The sequence below is a fragment of the Gracilinanus agilis genome, chromosome 3, assembly GCF_016433145.1.
Source record: "Gracilinanus agilis isolate LMUSP501 chromosome 3, AgileGrace, whole genome shotgun sequence".
Lineage (NCBI taxonomy): Eukaryota > Metazoa > Chordata > Mammalia > Didelphimorphia > Didelphidae > Gracilinanus > Gracilinanus agilis.
Genome location: NC_058132.1, coordinates 144439015 through 144453088, shown reverse-complemented (window position 1 = coordinate 144453088; position 14074 = coordinate 144439015). Strand labels below are relative to the sequence as shown.

The 14074-nt window shown below is 36.9% G+C and overlaps 1 protein-coding gene across 1 annotated transcript in view; it reads left to right on the top strand.

The window, feature by feature from the left end:
• The window catches only part of TNFRSF19 (TNF receptor superfamily member 19), a 67511-nt gene that overhangs the window by 34952 nt on the left and 18485 nt on the right, over positions 1-14074 (top strand). The gene's annotated exons all lie outside the window — the stretch shown is intronic.

Genomic DNA, 14074 nt, shown 5'->3' with positions numbered 1-14074 from the left:
AAGGAGAAAAGATGTTCAAAGATGTTCCATTTTTGGCAACTTGGAAGCCTACTGATAATGGAGATGAATTCTAAATTCAAGAGAATCAAAAGAAAAGGTTTGTTCCACTCATGTGTTGCTAGTTCACTTCCAGATAGGAGTAGAACAATTTGATATTTATTTATTTTAAAGTTCTGCATTATTATACTCTTTTATAATAATTTTTAAAACTCTTACATTTGTCTAGCCCTTAAAAGACTGTAAACTCTTTCCTTTTAATTATCATTTAAGGTGTAGACAGTAGGTGCATCTCTCATGTCCATTTTACAAATGAAAAAACTGAGGCCTAAGGTCATAAAATTAGTATGAATCAGAGCTGAGATATTGTCCCAGATCTTCTTGATTCCAAGTATATTATTCTTCTCACTCTATTATTATGTTTCTCTTTTATGTCAAATGGGCAGCTAGGTGTCACAGTGCATAGAGCCCTGGGCTTGGAGTCGAGAAGACCTGAGTAGTAAGTTTAAAGAAAGATCTGAACCCAGGTTTTCTTGGTTCCAAGCCCAGCCCTGTATCTATTCTCTCTATAAGTTTTTAAAAAATTCTTAACCTTCTGTCTCAGAACTGTAATAGGTATAGGCTTTAAAAGTATAAAAGCAGATTTTTGCAAGCATATTAGGGAAAGCCTTTGCTGGAAGTCATGGACATTCTGAAAGGAATGCAGGGGGGAGAGAGGAGAGAGCTAAGCAACAGACATTGCTGTTTTGAGAGGGGTTTGGAGCAGAAGTGCAATCAGCAGTCCCTATTTTACCTGAGATCTTAGATATTGGTGAAGGTTGTAAAGGCTGAAGACATCATCCTGCAAGTCAACACTGAGTAGGAAAGAGGCTTGTGTTCTGGTGGACAGTTTGCAGACATTTTCCCTCCCTGGTTACTTTTGGATCATCGGCTGTGGTGGAGTTGGTTTCTGGTATGTCCTGAAGACATCTCTGAATCAGTTGTGAGAACCTGAACCCAAGCCCTCTTCCTCAGGTCCTTAGTGAAGCTGTCACCTGGCAGAAGCCAGGCTGGCTAAGGAACTCACCATTTTGACTCCAGTCCTGGGCAGTTAGACATAGTTTCACCTCACCCCCTCTCCTATCCTCTCAAAATACAATTAAACTGTTTCCCTGTTGGTTTTCTTCATACCTTAAAGTTCTCATAGTGTGTGTATTTGTTATACTCTGTATTTACCTCAGGTTAGGTGGAGCAGGGTGACAGTTAAGGCCTAACTGTCACTTCTGTCAACTGTCATTTCCAAACAGCTAAACCCAGTTTCCCTGGCTTGTTTGGTCCCAGACTATTGTCCATTCCTGTCTCCTACTCACCCTTCTGAACCCAGATAAATATTGAATTGAACTCCCAGGCTTTTCCCCATAAGAGAACTAACATCGGTTCTAAGGTAGAAGAGCAGTAAGGTTTAGGCAATGGGGGTTAAGTGACTTGCCCAGGGTCACAGCTAGGAAATGTGCCTAAACTATTTCTATGTCCTCCTTCTGGGTCTCCCTTTTTCATCTCTCCTTATTCCAGACCATCTTCCAAACAGCTGTCAAATTGATATTCCTAAAGCAGAGGCCTGGCTAATCATTTCCCTACTCAATAAATTTCAGTGGTTCTCTGCTGACTTGAGGATCAAATATATTTTAGCTTTATTTTTATCTTTTTTACTAATATTTTGTGTAAGTTTTATAATACAAGTAAATATGTATATGTTGGACTTGCATGCTTAAAGATGTATTCTAATTGAGTATATAGTAAGACAAGTTTGGGGACCACTGCCCTTGGACTACTCTCCAACACTTAAGTTATAGAGGATCTCCTGGCCCACATCAATAGAGGGAGTTTTGACATTAGTAGTTTTCCATACCAATGAAATCATGGGTCTAAATACCCCTGCATCTTCCCCAAAGTTGCTTCCTCAAATCTAGTTTCTTATTCTTTTCCTTAATCATGAAGAAATAGATTTCTTTCCAGTCTAAAAATAATCCTTACGTCTGCACTCTAGACTCCAAACTTCCTACTGTCTTCAGGAGCTCTCCTAATTATGATTCTATGGTTCAGTAATGTGTAGAACTTCACACAGAAGGATGTTACCATTGCCTCGATCGGCAGAGCTTGAGTGTGGAGTGGTGCCAATCTAGTAAACATACTTGTCTGTACCCAAGGGCATGTAATATGATGTGGCTGGCTAATGTTAAAGAGGCTATCTTTGGAATGAAATAAAACTACAAAGATATTGTATCTATGTTGGTGATCTCATTAGCATCATACTCTAATGAACGTGGAAGATCATCAAATTCACTAATTTGGTTTTGCATTTTTCTTTTTTCTTTCTATCCTTTCTTTTATCTCTCCTCTTTATAACTTTTCTCCCTTCTTCTTTCCTTTCTTTTTGAATGCCTTTCTTTCCTTCCTTCTCTCCCTTCTTCCCTTTCAACCTCCTTCCCTTCCTTCCTCCTTTTCTTTCTTCCTTCCTCCCTTCCTCCTTTCTTCTCTTCCTCCCTTCCTTCCTCCCTCCCTTTCAACTTTCCTTCCTTCTTTCCTTTCTCCTTCCTTCCTTCCTTCTTAATTTCCTTCCTAACTTCCTTCATTTCTCCTTTCCTTTCTCCCTTATTTCTTCCCTCCCTCATTCCTTTCCTTTTTAACACCTTTCCTTTCTTCCTTCTTTCATTCCTTCTTTGAACCATTGATTCCTGCCTCCTTCCCTTACCCTATGATTTCATTGGTGCATCAATGCACCTGGCATATTCTTTACAGCTTAGAATCTTAGAGAGCTGCCTAGGGCACCATGAGGTTAAGGGCCTTGCCCATGATCACAAAACCAGTATGTGTCCAAGGTGGGCCTTGAACCTAGGTCTTCCTGATTCTAAAACTAGCTCTATATTCATTGGTCCATCCAGTCTTCCTGTTTCCTGATATTATACATTGCCTAGACATTGTGAGTACACCACAAGTATAAAATGACAGTCTTTAAATGCCCCATCATTCACGTTACAGTGGAATCTTAAATGAAACGTTGAATGACCACTTCTATAGACCATTATTCAAAATGAGTACCATAAGGCAATGGACCAAGAATGTGTTTTGCCTCTTGTATTCCCATTACTTAGTAGGGTGCCTGATGCAGAATGGGTGCTTAATACATATTTATTAAGAGCAGCTAGGTGTCACAGTAGATAGAATGTTGAACCTGGATCAGGAAGACTCATCTTCATGAGTTCAAATTCAGCTCTAGCCACTTCTAAGCTATGTGACCCTGGGCAAGTCACTTACCCTCTGTTTGCCTCAGGTTCTCATCTATAAAATGAGCTGGAGAAAGAGATGGCAAGCCGCTCCAGTATCTTTGCCAAGAAAACCCTAAATGGGGTCACATAGAGTTGGACATGATGGAAATGACTGAACAACAAAAATTAATAAATGATTAAGAAATGAATGATTGAATGAACGAAAGTGCTTCCTCTGTGTCCAGGGTTGTGCCGAACCCTGGGAACATGAGTTAAAAAATGGGATTATCCTTGCTCTCAAGAAGTTCCCACATGAGTTGGAAGAGACAACATATAAAAGTAAGTTTAACCAGAAGGGAAGTCAGAAAGGTCCAGAAGTTGTGAAGAATCAATGATACATTGGATGGCTAGGTCCAGAAGACCTTAGATTGCATACACAGTCAAAATGGCAATGGAAGGGTTCTAAAGGGCATGGAAGCATGGCAGAGGGTGAAATCTAGAATATCTTTGGAGGCTGGGACAGAGCAGATGGTGGTCTTCCATTTTATTAAAAGGAATGGAATTGATGATTCCTGTTTCCTCCAAACCCTGTGAGCAGTCAAGTAAAAGGGGAAGAGAAGAGGAGTGGAATTCATTGTGATGTTAGATATTCCCATCAAAGAACCAGCACAGATATGTTCTGTGATGGCCAAAGGAAGGAGCAAAGAGGAAATAATACTCTCAGTGGTGTTGCCTTACTATCCCAGTGTATTCTAAATGAAATCATGAAACCATATTTAAAGTCATTATAATTACCAATATGATTTTTAATCTTTAGGAATTTTTATTCAAATTGTAAGAAAGACAAAAATATGAAGTCTTGTTTTTAATATTTTTTGTCTCTTTGTATTTCTGTACTTTTCCCTACCTTCTATGAAAGTAGAATAACGTAGTAAAAAAAAAACACCAGAGCTGGGGAAACCTGACTATTGGTTTTCCTGAAAGCATGTGAGAAGGCTAATTCCTTTCATCAACTCTTTACTTGGACATGGAGCACTGTTTACAGAAAAAGTAAATAAGTGAGTTTGTAGTCAAGGTTGCACCTTCAGAGTAGTGAAGGATTCTGTCTGATTAAGTTAATTTTACCTAAGACTGTCATGTAAAAATTACACTCATGTCTAGCCACTAGCATTGAATCAATCCTGTACATTACTGATATCCATAGTGCTTACTGGATATTTGGGGTGAATGTGTTCTCCCTCAGGCACCCATAATGGGAGATGTTGCCTGGAGAACCACCAGTCAGTGTAGTGCAAATGGCAAATCTTGTGACCAAAAATGCTTTAACATGAGTACTTCTATCTTCTTGCTGATATTAAAGATATGGAGTATGGAATAAAGAAAAGAGGAGACAGTGCAGACAAGGACTCTAGAAATCTAAAACACTGGCATTTTTTTAAAATTAAGTTTATTTAATTAATTGATTTAGAATATTTTTTCATGGCTACATGATTCATATTCTTTCCCTTCCCTCCTCCCATCTCCCTCCGGTAGCCAACAAGCAATTCCACTGGGTTTTACATGTGTCATCGATCAAGACCTATTTCCATATTATTAATATTTGTACTAGGGTGATCATTTAGAGTCTACATCCCCAATCATATCCCCATTGAACCATGTGATCAAGCAGTTGTTTTTCTTCTATGTTTCTACTCCCACAGTTCTTTCTCTGGATGTGGATAGTATAGAACTGGCATTTCTTGAAAATTAGTCTGTTTCTGTTATATCTTGAGGATACAAGATAAAGGAGATTATGCTGCTTGATATAAAAACAATGAAATTATTAATAATAATAACTAGCATTTATATAGTGCTTTAAGGTTTGCAGAATGCTTTAAAAGTATTACTTTTTATCCTCATATAACAACCAGAGAAGTAAGTATTATTCTTATCCACACCTAACAGATGAGGAAACTGAGGCAGACAGAAATGTAAAAACTTGCTCAGTGACACAGAACTAATGAGCACATCTAGTAAAAGTCTAAGGCTAGGTTTGGATTCCGGTCTTTTGACTCCATATCTTGTGCCTTACTACTAGGCAGCTTAGGTGACTATAATAATTATTATTATAATTATAATGCTTTAAGAGTCCAAAATGCACTAAATATGTATACTATTTCAAATGATGCCCCCAACCTCTCTGAAATATATGCTATTATTCATATCTGAAGTGTAGTTATATTTTTAAAGTTCCATTTAAAGTTTAAATGTTTAAGGTTCTTCCACCTCTTTAAAGGAAAGGGCACCCTAAATACCATAGCCAATGTCTTCGATCACTCATGTCTCCAAATTTTTGATCCCCTTCTTAGTGAGATTACTGCCCATAGCTATTGGGGAAACCTGTAAAAACTCCAAAGAACGAAAAGGTTGCATCACATTCTTTGGACTGCTCTTCTTTTCTTCTAATATGAAATTGTTTAAATATTTGCAGACCATTAACTCTATTTGACTGTTACAGGTGAAAAGGAAAAGTTTAAATGTCTCAACTCAGTAAATTGACATTATCCTTTGTATCTGGTGGATGCTTTGGAAAGTTTTTGTTTGCCTGTGAGCATTAGCAGGAGGGCATGAACTTCCTCTGCTCATGGTGAGGCTTTGAAACTTTGATCAGGACCTCCAAGAACTAACAGCAGTTGATTATTACCTAGTTAGCTATAAATCTAACTCCTCTGGCTTTTATCCTGTCTGTTGTAGACATTTAAAGCAGTGACTGGGTTTAAATATTTACTCATGAAGAAACAGGTTGTAGTTTATTAAAGACCATCCTAGAATTTGAAATATTTTATATTGATGAGTAGAGTAAGTTTGGGGGAAAAAAGAAAAGGAAAAGAAAGCCCAGAAAGCTCATTTTTCTAGAATTTTACAAAAGGAAGGATAAATTTCATTCACCTGTTTTAAACAGTTAATGATAAATAAACACCAACAGTGATGAAATAGGCAAACACTACAAGTGGGGGTCCTGTAATGGCAAAAACGGTCCTATTTTGAGTTGAAAGAGAGCCTTCTAAAGAATATTCTTTCTCTTATAGGCGAGCTGTGAACTCCCACACTGTGCTGGGAACTATACAAAATAAAAGTAGAGAAAGCCCCTGCCCTCTGGGGGTTCACACTCTAGGGCAAATGGTGAATTTAAGAAGGATTGGTTCAGATTGTCTCTTTGCATTAATGTGTGCTAATAAAGGGGATCTATGCCTTACTTCCACTTAAAGGAGGAAAAGAAATGGTAGAAGAACCAAGAAAAGACATATAGGAACAACATGCTTAAAAGCTTAAGATCTGAAATGGAATGTTATTGACTTATCCTGCCTACAGAATGACATCATTTTATAAGGTGGAAAAGGCATTAGGAAGATATACTTGGAGATTACACAAAGAAAGGATAGATACTTAAGGTCATCTTTAAAGCTGGACATTAAATGAGATGAGGCCAAGAAGGTCCTATTCCATTCATTCATGTTGCTGAAGCATTTTTAAATTGTGTATTTTATTTGTGTTTTTGACCAAAAGAAGGAAAAAACAATTATGTACTTAAGTCAATACAAGATATATTATGAATCTCTCATATTTATTAATTAAAAATAATAAATATTTTCTTATAGAATTATGAAAATGGAATAAGAGGAAGAGAGTAACTTCCTTCAGCACTAACTAAAACTTAATGACTCTGTAGAGAATGGTTTTATGAAAACTGCAGGATCATGAAGTGATAGCTAGGCTCTAATGTCATATAGTTCCCTTGCGAATCCTTTTAGTCTTGTTTTTGTCTTCAAATAGTATATTCTGACTTTAAATAGTGTAATCCATCAATATTTTGTTTCTTTTCAAGAATCAAAAACTGTGGCATTAATTCTATTCGTCTTCTGGACTCAGGAAGATTCATCTTCCTGGGTTCCAATCTGACCTCAGACACTTACTATGCAACCATGGGCAAGTCACTTAACCCTATTCACCTCATTTTCCTCATCTGTCCAATAAACTGGAGAAGGAAATAGCTTTTTTTTTAATTTTTAAAAGATGGTAGGAAGAAACCAGTGGAAATGTGCTTCAGTTACTGGGAGTTGGGGGGAGAGAGAGCAAGAGCATGAATCATGTAACCATGGAAAAAATTTTCCTAAAAAATAAAAAAATAAAGGTGAGTCAGTAGCATCATTTGTATATGAAACATAATACATGATTAAAATATTAAGACAAAAAATAAAAGATGGTATTTATTATTTATACCACTGCTATATTCCCTTAAGAACAATGTATATACCATGTTTATTTGAAAGGCTCAGTCTTCTTTCAAATACAAGAACTATATAATGTAACACTGTCAGTAATTCCAGTAATTTGGCAAGAAAGCCCCAAATGGGGTCACACAGAGTCAGACATGACTGAAAAATGACTGAACAACAACCAAAAAACTGTCTTTCTAAATACAAATGTTTTTGAGCCTTAAAATAAATATCAGGTAATCATTGAAAGTTATAGATTCCTCAAACTCTATACAAGTATCCCTACTACCACCAAATGAGACTAATTACATTTATTTTTTCATGGTTGAGTCTGAGATGTATCATAGACATTCATTCAGTTCATCCAAAAAGCATTTTGTTGAATGCTTACTGTGTATACTAGACAGACCTGGACTAAATGCCATTTGGATGCATCTTAGGGAAATGAAGATTTGGAAAATAACTCTTAAATGTACTTAATTATTTACATGTCATTTTTTCCTACAAAATTTTCAGGTGATAGTTAAAAATATTCAGATGCTTTGAAAAGCAGAATTCCCACCATTTCCCCAAGTTTTTATATCTACTATTAAATGCTTTATGATAATTTATTCATATGATATTTTAATCAAAGCCTTTGCCTGGCAATAATTCTGAAATGTAGATATTCCAATCTCCACACCATAGTTAAAGGAGCTGAGATTTAAAGACTTAAAATGACTTACTTGTGCTCACACAAGGATTGAAAAGCAATTTTGGTGACTCCAAATCTAGATCTCTCCACTGCCTATAGTCACTAACACACAGCTTTCAAAAGTAAAAGTAAATAATTCTTATTAATTCCATACAGGTACAACCAGAACATATAGACATTTACCTCAGATTTTATGGCATCATCAATTTGTCCTATTATGATAGGCCCTTGAAAATTTGAAAACTATCTGAGCTAGCCAGAAAAAATTCTAGATCCTGTGCCAACGGAATCAAGTGAAATTATTATAAGTGGTAAGAAAGGTATCGTTTTTATAAATTTGCATGAACTAAGAAAACATAAGATGTGCATATTGAGTCATTTTCTGTTGGTCTAGTAGTCCATCTGCTTTGTGACCTGTTTTTCCTGGTTAAAAACAAAACAAACCTCCCCGTTAGAAAAAGGCAATTGAAAAAGCATTTATTGTGGGCATACAGTGTGCCAGGTACTAAGTTAAGAGCCAGAGATGCAATTTTTTAAAGACAACCACTAACTTAGAAGCCTTGGTAGGTGAAGGCAACACATATGAGGAGAGGTGACCAGGGAAGGACATTTTGTTCTGGAAAGGTAGAAAGCAGGGAAATTACAAACTCATAGATGATGGCGGATGGGAAGACGGCCTTGATTCATTGATGGAGGGAATAGGAAACTGAAGCATAGTCTGGTGTCTTTAGCCAGTTGGTAGATCTAGTGGGTTAACTGGGCTAGTTTGAACACATTCAGACACTAATCTAAATAGGTCCAATAAAAAAAAAAGACATACATGATCCAAGAAAAAGAACTGAAAATAATTCATGACCAGTGGTGGAGTTCAATGTGTGAAAATACACACTTGATTTGGCTCTCCTAATAGCCTGTCTGACTCCTCAGTGAAATCAGAATACCTGTCTGGTTCATTTTTGTTTGTTTTTTATTGAATCGAGCAGTGTCTCTCTACCCCTTCCCCCAACTGAGCTGATGGGTCATTTTACTAAAAGTAGCTGAATCAGAGCCAGGTGAAGACACAAAACTAAACATAGAATGGGCAGATGAAGAATTTCTGTTAGGTTCTATGCTTCAACAGATTTTTGTTCCCTCCAGTGATTCCCAAAGCCTATTCTGTCACCAAAGGTTCATTCAGTAGTGCAATAACACTTTATCGGCAGCATTAATTTGAATAAGAGAGAATTCAATGAAAATTGAATTTAAATTTTTCTCTCATATACCCTTTAAAAATATGGCATTAAGGAGCAAATCCACATGACTTCAAATGCCAGTCCTCATTTTCTTAGACTTATTAGGTAATGACAATTACAGATTCATCATCTTATAAGAATCATAAAAGATCTTCTTAATAGGGAGTCTAAGAGTTTTAAGTCTTTCTGCTTCAAAGTTTATGCTACAAAAGAGCAGCACACTCATTCCTTCTATTCAGGACTATAAAAATTGCAGCTGGAAGGGTTGACTCTGGTATTCAAAAGGTTAAGAAGAGCCAGTACACAGTAATGTGAAGGGCACAAGCCCAAGTTCTGTATCTTTGTTCTAACTCCCAGCTGGCAGTCTTGTCTGTTGGTCCCAGTGGATGCACAAAAACTATTTTTTGAGCTAACACATCCCTCAGCACAGATGTTGAAGAGGCCATAATGCTGGGGTTCTTTTAAATGGACTTTTTAGTTTACTGGTGTCAAATTTTAGAAGCTTCATTGCATCATGAGTCAGTAAACTTCGGCCATGTATCCTGTGAAGACTTTCATAACCAAAAGATGAAATAACCCTGGAACTAGAAATAATGCATCTATTGTTCTCCCATTGCTAAAAAAAACCCTCCACAATAGGCAGGATATTTCTATTTAATAATTTAGGTCTATAATTTTAAGTACTAAATATAATGTCCATTTCATTCACATTAGGCATACTGAGGCTTTTCTCATACAAAGTTTCCAATTTTGACCATTCAGAATATTAATAAAAGAATAATTCCGTCCCTTCCCTTTTTTAACTTTCTTTTTTTTCCACCCCCTTCCCCTCTTTTTTTTTGTTGCATCTTATGCAAAGTTTATCTTTCATTAGTTATATAGTCTATTCTCAGCAAGGGCCTATCTTTCAACTTTCCTGTCTGGGATAGCCGCTACCCACTGTGACAATTGCTTTTACTGTCTTCCCTTTTCCACTCATTCATGAAAAAGAACCCTACGTGGTCTTCATGACAGGAGATGAAATATAGTGATTCATTATTTAGCCAGACACTCAATTCTGCCCCAGGCCAAACAGTGTAAATGAAGGTCAGGTATGTACCTAATTCCCCTCCAAAATGCTGGCATGCCTTTCCACTATGCTCCAGGAAAGAAAACAGTTGGTAATTGTTTAGGGCTCAATTAGAAAGGTTTTAAGTCCTTTTCTTAATAAACAACAAATTTCAATTTAATATTAAGTTGGGAGAAAAAGAAAAAGTGTTGTTAAATTATCGATGAACCTGAGATATACTAAAGCCTCCTCCAGATTTTCTTTTGTGAATTCAGGAATCCAGAAAACAAGGCAGATTTGAATAGGATGAGATTGAAAACCTCAAGGAACTTACCATATAGTAAGGGAAATTAGATATAGACATGCAAATGCTTATGATACACAGTGGAATATGAGGAGCATATGAGAGAAGTACAAAGTTTTGTGAAGAGTCTGAGAAAGAGGGGGGACATCTGTAGCCATGGGGCTTCAGGGACAGTTTTGAAAGAGACACTATTATTTTTTTCAAATGAGAAATTTTGTTGTGACACAAATACACAAACCAAAAAAAAATCCTCATCATTAAACCTACCAAAGTATAGTCACCTAAAATGATTAAACAAAACAGCATATAAGAATAATAGAATATAAATGCTCATATTTTACTATGTAGTTTATGGTTTGGTAAAAGGAAAAACGGGCATGTGGTTCAGCTTTAATAAGTGACAATGTTGTCTATTATATTTAACCAGCATTTACTTGCCTTTCAATTTTGACTTTATCCACATATTTTTATTGATGATGAATAATGTAAATATTGTTTTTTGGTTTGTCATTCTTCACCTTGTGTACGTCTTCTTGTTTCTTTAAGTTCTTCCCTCTTTTTGTATTTTTCCCTAGTTAATTTCTTAAGATTATATGTGAGGCAAGTATTGACCTCAGACCCCCTCAATAAGCATCTATTAAGCATTCTCTTTGCTTGCAAGGCTATCGCTGGGGATAAGAGGAGACTGTCAAAAAATGAGACCATTTCCTGTCCATGTATTCATTCAGATTAAACAATCAACAAACATTTATTAAGTGCCTGTGATGTGCCAGGCACTGTGCTAAGTGCCAGAAGACACAAATGTAAGAGTGAGTCAGTTCCTATCCTCAAGGAATTTAGATTCTCTTATATTTTCAAAGCATCATCTACAATTTGCTTTAGGAGATTTGTTTAAAAATCATATTTGATTGTCCACTAAAGTACAAAGCACTCCTATCTACAGACAGGAATGATGTAGTTTGAGCATTTGGGTTTGGGGGGAATTTTTTAAGGAACTAATCCACAATTATAGTTATGATGCTTTGTGTTGAAGTCGGATCTTCCAGTTTCTTTATGGTTTTGAATTTTTATTTATGTTATACTGCTGTTCTCTTTTTATGAGGAGCCAAGCAGTTCTGGGTGGCACTGTCTCAGATGGGAAACCATTTTGGTCAGCAAAGATTTTTTTGGTTAAGCATGGTATGGAAAATAGTTAATGTAATGGTCCCTGAGAAGGCCTGCAGTGGAAAAACAATGGTTTCTCTTTCCACTACATGACCTTGCCAAAAGACCTGGGTTCTCATCCCAGCTTTGTTACTAACTAGCAGAAAATGACCTCTGTCAAACCTTTTGTGGTCCTTCCTTTCTTCATCAGAAAGGAATTGGAACGCTTCCCAGCTGTGTGACCCTAGGCAAGTCACTTGACCCCCATTGCCTACCCTTACCACTCTTCTGCCTTGGAGCCAATACACAGTATTGACTCCAAGATGGAAGGTAAGGGTTTAAAAAAAAAGAAAAAAAGAATTGGATCTAAAAGTCTGTGAGTGCATGACATAAGGAATAAAGGAAAGAGAAAATAGAGACAGTAAAAAATGATACCTCCATAGATTAGATTTTCCTGAGGTCCTAGAAATTTTTCATTCATAAGTCATTTGGTGAACCCCCTTCTTTCTCTTTCTTTCTCCCAAATTTTTCTTTCTTTTTTCTTCTTTGTGCATGAGAATTTTAAAGGTGCTAACCCAAAGTTCAATGACTGTACATTTTTTGCAAATGTGGGTTTTGTTTTGTTCTAGACCTATGTATCTATGTAGGGAATTCCTGGTAAGGAAAGTCTTTCTAACAATAGAGATGTTCACTGGCTCTTCCATTCACAGTCTTAGAGCATGTTGTCGTTCACCCATTTTAATCATATCTTACTCTTTGTGATCCCATTTGGGGTTTTCTTGACAAAGATATTGGTGTGGTTTGCCATTTCCTTCTCCATCCCACTTTCTAGATGAGGAAACTGAGGTTAAACAGAGTTAAGTGACTTGCTTAAGGTCACAGCTGGATTTGAACTTGGATTTGAACTCAGGTCTTCCCGTGTCCAGGCCAGCTACTCTTAATCTCCTTTATCCACCTAGCTTCCCTTGTCTGAAGTAATGAGGTTAAGCAATGTGCCATGTTCATACATCCAATATGTATCAGAGGCAGGATTTGAGCCAAGGTTGTCCAACGTCCTTGGGATTAGCCCCTTTGTTGCCGCCATGCTGCCTCTCAATCTCACTGATAGACTAAGTCAAACTGGTTTGTTCATGAGCTAGAATATGCATATGGAAGTAGTGAGGAAGAGAAATTAGGAGTCCTGGGTCTTGAGTTAGAATTTTGTCTCCACCACTCTACCACCTGTGTGACATTAGGCCAGTTGCTTAACCTTTCTGGACCTCACATCACTCTTTGGAAAATAAATGTTTGGACTAGATGACTTCTTGGGCTCCTTCCTGCTCTAGACTTTTGTTCCCGTAATTATGATCCTCTTTTCTTGCTATTGTTTTCTTTGGCATTTGCCAACAATGAAACTGAAGACAGAAAAAGGTGGTTAGGGAAAAATATTGGCTATGTATAGTTATATCCTTAATTCCTCTAAGATACAACTCCTCTAATCCCCCACTCACTCTCCATTACCTTTCACATATTTCTTAAGTACTGAATTTATTCAAATCTATTAACTGAACACTTATTAGTTAACTTCTGTAAGGAAGGAAGACACTGTTCTAGGCACAAATCTATATTCTTTGTTCTTTATATTTCACTGTCCTTAATAACTACATATCATTATCCTAGACCAGTGATGGGCAAACTACGACCCATGGGCCAGATGTGGCCCCCCCTGAAATGTTCTATCTGGGCTGACATTATTCCTAATGTGATGAATACAATGAGCGGGATACAATACAATGAAACTTCGAAAGAGTTGCCTTAGAAATAGACCGACAGATGAGCATTTCATTTCCTTTGGCCCCCTCTTTAAAAAGTTTGCCCATAACTATCCTAGACTATAACCAACCTAACTCATAGGTGGAGGGGAACCTTAAAAACCATCCAATCCCACACTCAATTTACCTAGAAGGAAGCTAAAATTCATAGAGGTGAACTTGGCCAAGGTCACCCAGTAGCAAGCAGGAGAGCTAGTATGTCCAAATCCTGTGTTGTTTTAATTTACTTTTTTTATCACCTAACGCTATTGAGTACTTAATTCAAGACCTTTATCTAGGCTCCTTGACTCCTGAGCATGGAGCTGGCTTGCCTATCTTCATTCAAACTTCTCCTGCATTCTATA